Source organism: Phyllostomus hastatus, unplaced genomic scaffold (genome assembly GCF_019186645.2).
Source record: "Phyllostomus hastatus isolate PE091 unplaced genomic scaffold, TTU_PhHast_1.1 phas_scaffold_129, whole genome shotgun sequence".
Taxonomy (NCBI): Eukaryota; Metazoa; Chordata; class Mammalia; order Chiroptera; family Phyllostomidae; genus Phyllostomus; species Phyllostomus hastatus.
Window position 1 is genome coordinate 34,690,020 of NW_025334009.1, and position 5,563 is coordinate 34,695,582.

The following is a 5,563-nucleotide window of genomic DNA, read 5'->3' on the forward strand; positions in this document are numbered from 1 at the left end:
CTTTCTCCTTGCAATAGATCTTTCAAAGATAGTGGGCCACTTGTCCTGTGGGAGCTTCTCAGAGCCTCGATTCTGCCAATCGTGTCTCCGTGACACCCTCTAACATGCTCCTCTGGCCTGTGCCCCTGGGTATCGGTAGATCTAGAGGTTTGGTTAGGTTACATTTGATAGTTGGGCAAAAACAATTCACCAGTGGTGCTGCATACTTCCATCAGTAGACACTAATGTTTTTTTCTCTTTTGAATTTCAACTGTCATTGATGATCACTGCCTAGAGCCATTATTCATTAGGGTTCATTAGCACAATGGTGATCTTCTAATCACTTTCTTCATTGATTAACTGTTTATCAACCATTTGACTGCCTTGAGGTAGGGTCTGTGAAGGACAGGCAGGATGAAAGATGGGTTCTTATATTTAATGACAATGACAGTGGGACTCAAGGAGATCAATCATCTAGGAAATGGCTGGTTTTGTGGGTCCTGAAATATATTAGACAGTGTCTTTCACCTGAAAGAAGAAAAGAATGAATGAAAGAACAATCATGTCCTTTGTTTCTTCACACACATTTGTTGAACCCCTATTCTGTGCAGCATTGTTCTAGATATAGGGATGAAGAGAGGAACAATGTGTGATTCCTGCCCACAGGGAACTTCAGGTGACACGTGTGCAACCTGTACACAGCCCACCAGCCCAAGACACAGGTGGCATTGGGGGAAAGAGAAAGAACAGGGAGATTTCTGGCTGGGTGATCTGGGAAGACCTGGCAGGTAAAAGTCAAGTCTCCTAGGAGAGGCCACAGTAGGGCTGAGCTGCCCATCAATGTCACTGTGTGTGCTGGGGCCAGAGGACAGCGTGTTACTGCTTTAATCAAGGGCACTTTTAGCTGTGTACTTGTCAGGTGCCCAGGTATGTGCCAAGTTCTCTGGTGGATATACAAAAAGACCTAGTTTTTACCCTTGAAGAGTTTTCTCCAGTCTGGGAATAAAGATGACATACTCTTGATCCACAATTGATCACAGACCAGCCTGGTGTATAATTCAACAAACTTTTCTTATTGCGTGTGCCCGAAACAGGGCTCTGAAGGGGGATTGGATACCCCGCCTTCTTTTAACAGGCCATTGGCTATCTCAGCATGTCCATGTTTTGGGTGCTCTGCGTTCCTACACACCCCTCTCTCACACCAAACTAGGGATGTATCCTTGTTCATGTGGGCCTTCAGGCTGCCCTCCCTGGACATGGTAAAGGTGGCTTGCCTATCAGCCTATTCACAGCTGCTTGCTGTTTATCCTTTAGATCTGCTTCAAGCTCACCTTCTCTTGGAGGTCTTCCCTGCTCTAATAATCCATATCAGCAGTCTGAGCTGTGTATTTGGGCTCCCATGGCCCCTTGTCTGTGCTTTGCCTATCTCTTTCTGCCAGACTGTGAGCTCCCTGAGGGTAGTAGCTGTGTTCTTATCATTGTGTCTTAGTGCCTGAGACATCTATAGGTCTGGCATGAAATGTTTGTTGAATGAATGTGTGGGATTGTACATTTAGTTTTTTTCGTTTTCTTTTTTAGTGAAGATTTAGTCTAGGAAAATAATTCATATATTAATCACTTACACTTTTGTATGAATCAGTCCAGGATTTAATTATAGTTCTGTGAGAGGTAGAGAGTGGGAGGGAGACAGGTGTTAGGGATCTGCCTGTGTGTGCTCATGAATAGTAAAGCTTCAAGATGCAGAATAGGGAAGTTTGGGATGCAGAGGGCTCTACAGAGCCCTAAGGCAAAGGCTGCTGGCAATCTTGCCAGGCTCCTGGGTGGAGGAAGGCAAGCATGGCTTCTGGGTGTGCTGGGCTAAAGGGAGCTGGCTTGCCCCATTGGGGCAGAAGCAGGGTTTGCTGGAGTGTGGGGGTCTTCCTTGCTTTGAATGCATCACTTCCCCACTGAGGCTGGGCCCTTGGAAGAAGTGGCCAGTGGTTGAGGCCAGGGGAAGGGCCAGGGCCAGGGCAGGGTGCAGGGTGTTCTCCTTACCCTGGAGAGCACAGGGAGCCCACAGGGAACCTGCCTAGCTCAGTATGCAGGGCCTTTCCACACCCCTGCCCACCGATCCCCTCACAGCATGTAGGTCACCAGGCTCACCAGCGCAGTCACATGCACCCAGGGCCACCAGGGCCAGCTGGGGTCCTGCACACGGAGTGCCTTTCTCTCTTCAGGTCTTCTTGATATCCTCAGCGAGCCACCATGGCTGCTGGTTTTCCCATGCAGCCAGACCCTCAAACTCTCACTGCCTGTGTCTAAGCCCTGCCTTGGACACCTGTCCCAGGAAGGAGTAAAGGTTCTGTTGAGTTGGTAGGACTGCAACTTCCCTGTGGCCTTGAGAAGGCATGGCAAAGGCATTCTTTAGGTAGGGGTGGCACTGGAGACCAGATAAAGTCCAGGTGGAGGGAACTCCTTGTGTGGGGAGGCTGGCACTTCATTAAGGACAGGCAGGACTGCCTCGGCTCTAATGTTCAATGAGAAATGGGTGCCTGTGGCTTTTGGGACTTGGCGAAGGCTCCTGGGACATTATTTTATGTTTTGAGATGGTCTTTCCTTAATTTGAAGAGTATATGAATAGAGAATACAATCATGTGAGTGTGGGTGTGTGGCCACACAGTTGCACATACATACCACACACTCGTGTGCCCACATGTTCACACAGTTGTGCACTCATACATATGTGTTCTCACTTGTGTGTGTGCACCCCCTACCCCCACCCCTTTTCTCTCCAGGTTGAGTTTTAGGAAAACTGCCCATCAAGAGTGACTCTTTTTTTTTTATAAGATTTATTTATTTTATTTTTACAGAGGGGAAGGGAGCGAGAAAGAGAAGGAGAGAAATATCAGTGTGTGGCTGCCTCTTGTGTGCTCCCCACTGGGGACCTGTCCTGCAACCCGGGCATGTGCCCTGACTGGGAATCAAACCGGCAACTCCTTGATTTGCAGGCTGGGAAAGAGTGACTCTTACAGGACCTGCCCATGGGGGAGGGTAGGAACCAGGTAGAGGGAGGCCCAGCTCTGTCACTTACCCTTACCTGGATCCCCAGATGGACACAAACCAGGACCACTTTGAGACCCTGGAGGAGTCCCTGGAATCCACCCAGAGGAAGAAATTTGGGGACATAGAGGAGGGTTGGGAGACAGTGGAGATGCATCCTGCCCATGTGGAGGAGGAGCTGAGGCATTTTAAGGAGGAGCTGGCTGCCAAGGAGACAGAGCTGAATGCCAAGGCCCAGCACCTCAGCCAGGAGGCAAAGGCTGTGGGGTGCTCCCAGAGCTGCCTGGAGGCCCAGAAGACAGAGCTGCACCAGGTTGTTCTGCAAATGGAACAGAGGAAACAGCAGAGCAAGGCCACAATGTCCCCCCCCCCCCACCCCACCCGTATCCCCCTCCCCCCACCCCAAGGAACAGCTCAAGTTTCACCCTCACAACACAGATGATACTCCTGTCCCAGCTCCAGCCTGTGACCAAAAGGATGTGGCTGCTTTGGAAAAGAAGGTTTCTGAATAGCCCCAGTTGGATTCCAGTGCCTGTGACCCTCTAGGATCATGGCACTCTGGTTCCTACCACACAGCTGATGGGAGGGTGGTGAAGTGTCCCAGTCAACCTTCTGAAGACAGCATGTGTGGGCTCCTAGGGGAAGTGGGGCAGGATGGCACTTCCCATACTGCTACCCAGGCCTCCTATCTGCTGCCTGAGCTTCCACAGTGCCCCAGTCTGTAGTCCCTTCTCTCTGTCCCCCTCCAGGTACCTGTCTTCTCATATTCAATTGGGCACTCACAGGGTTAGCCAGCTTAGGGAAGCCTCCTCCCTCCTGCTGTGTCCCTGCCTTCCTTGATGGATTGGCCTCCCCACCCCAGGTAGGGGCCACTCCAGCATCCTGTATCTCACAGCTGCTGGAATCCTGTCTGCTGCTCTGGGCCCCACTTCTGTAGGTTTATGAGCCTTGGGTGGTCCCTTGAGAACTCTCTCTACCTTTTGTGAGACCAGCAATGCCTCGAAGACAGTATCTACCCCATGGCTGGGTCAGGGAGCAGCAGAGTCCTCAGCAGAGCTGATCAACTCTGACATGAGGAGCCCTGACTCACCCTGACCCCTGGCTTTCAGCCACCTCATCCTCAGCCTGCTCCCTTATGGCTCGGCCCGTCACCCCTTCCCCATACAACCACAGAAGGGTTCCAGAAGTGACCTGCCCCAGGATCAGCTTCCAGTCCCTCAGCCTCAGTGGGATGCCCATTCCCACCTTCCTGACCTTATCTTACACTGCTACGTGTCCTGCTGAGTACTCCAGTTCCATCCAAATACACTTTCTGCAGCAGCAGCAGCAGCAACAACAGCAACAAGAGTGCCTGTTATATATGGCAGTCTGCTCACCAAATGCTACCTGGTATTTCTCCATTTTTTAGGTCTGGGAAGGAGTTCTTTTTTTGTTTGTTTGTTTGTTTGTTTTGACTCCTGGGGCTTTGGGGCAAAAGTGTTTGCAAACTTTAAACTTTATGAGCCAACTGGGAGGAGGAAGGTTCTACCACATATGTGGGTTTTCTTAAGACTGGTTGCCTGCCCCCTCCCAAAAGAGTGCCTTTAGGTGCCACTCCATGAGGAGGTAGAATTTGTTATTCATTCATGCATATATGGACATATCCAGGTACCACCTCAGTACTGACCCTGTGCCAGGCCTGGGGATCTGTAGAAGAAGAACTTGTTCTTGCCCCTGAGAAATACAGTTTAGTGGGGAGTTATATAGGTAAACAGACAAATGCAATTTTGTATGGTACATGCTGTGCTGAGGGATGGTTGAGGCTGTGGAAGTGGTGGAAGAAGGCTTCCTGGAGGAGGTGATGCTGGGGCTAAGTCTTGAGGGATGAGTAAGAGCCAGGGGAGGTGAAGGGAATGCATTCCAGTAAGAAGAAGTGTGAGTGTACAGGCCCAGAGCTGAGGTAGGGAGTGTGCTCTCAGGGAACCACCAGTGGCTGGGTTTGGCAGTGCCCAGTGTGTGTGTGGGGTGGGCAGTGGGCAATGAGGCTGGACAGGTTAACGCAGTCTACATGACAAGGGCCTAGGGAGCCTTTCCCTGAGGCCATCTGGGCTGTCAAATGAGAGTGAAAGGGAGGGTTTGTGTGTTAGGAAGCTGATTCTGGCTGCAGTGAGGAGGATGGCTGGAGGCAGCCTCGGCTGAAGCTCATGGCATCCAGGTGAGAGATGATGGGCATGAGCTAAGAAAGGAGCAGGTGGGTGGAGAGAAGGGCACACCTTGAGATACGTTTAGGAAGTGGAATCTGTGAGACTTGCTAACTGATTAGAGTAGCAGTGAGGGAGGAGTCAGAACAACTCCCAGGTTTCTGACTTGGTCAGCTGGGCATAGGGTTTGCTCATTCCCCGAGGCAGGGAAGGCTTGGAGGCACAGGTTTCTTGAGTGTGGTGCTTACCTGCATGGAACCTGTTACAACTGAGGTGCCTGAGGGACTTTCAGGAGGAGATCTCTGGAGCCCCTTGGACATGCAGATCTGGACTCAGGAGAGGGAGATGGGGCTGGATGAGGTCAC

General features: G+C 51.1%; 1 pseudogene; it reads left to right on the forward strand.

Annotated features, from left to right (window-relative positions):
* The first annotated feature begins 3,067 nt into the window (after nucleotides 1-3,067).
* Nucleotides 3,068-3,530, forward strand: LOC123830419 (annotated as a pseudogene).
* The last annotated feature ends 2,033 nt before the right edge of the window (nucleotides 3,531-5,563 follow it).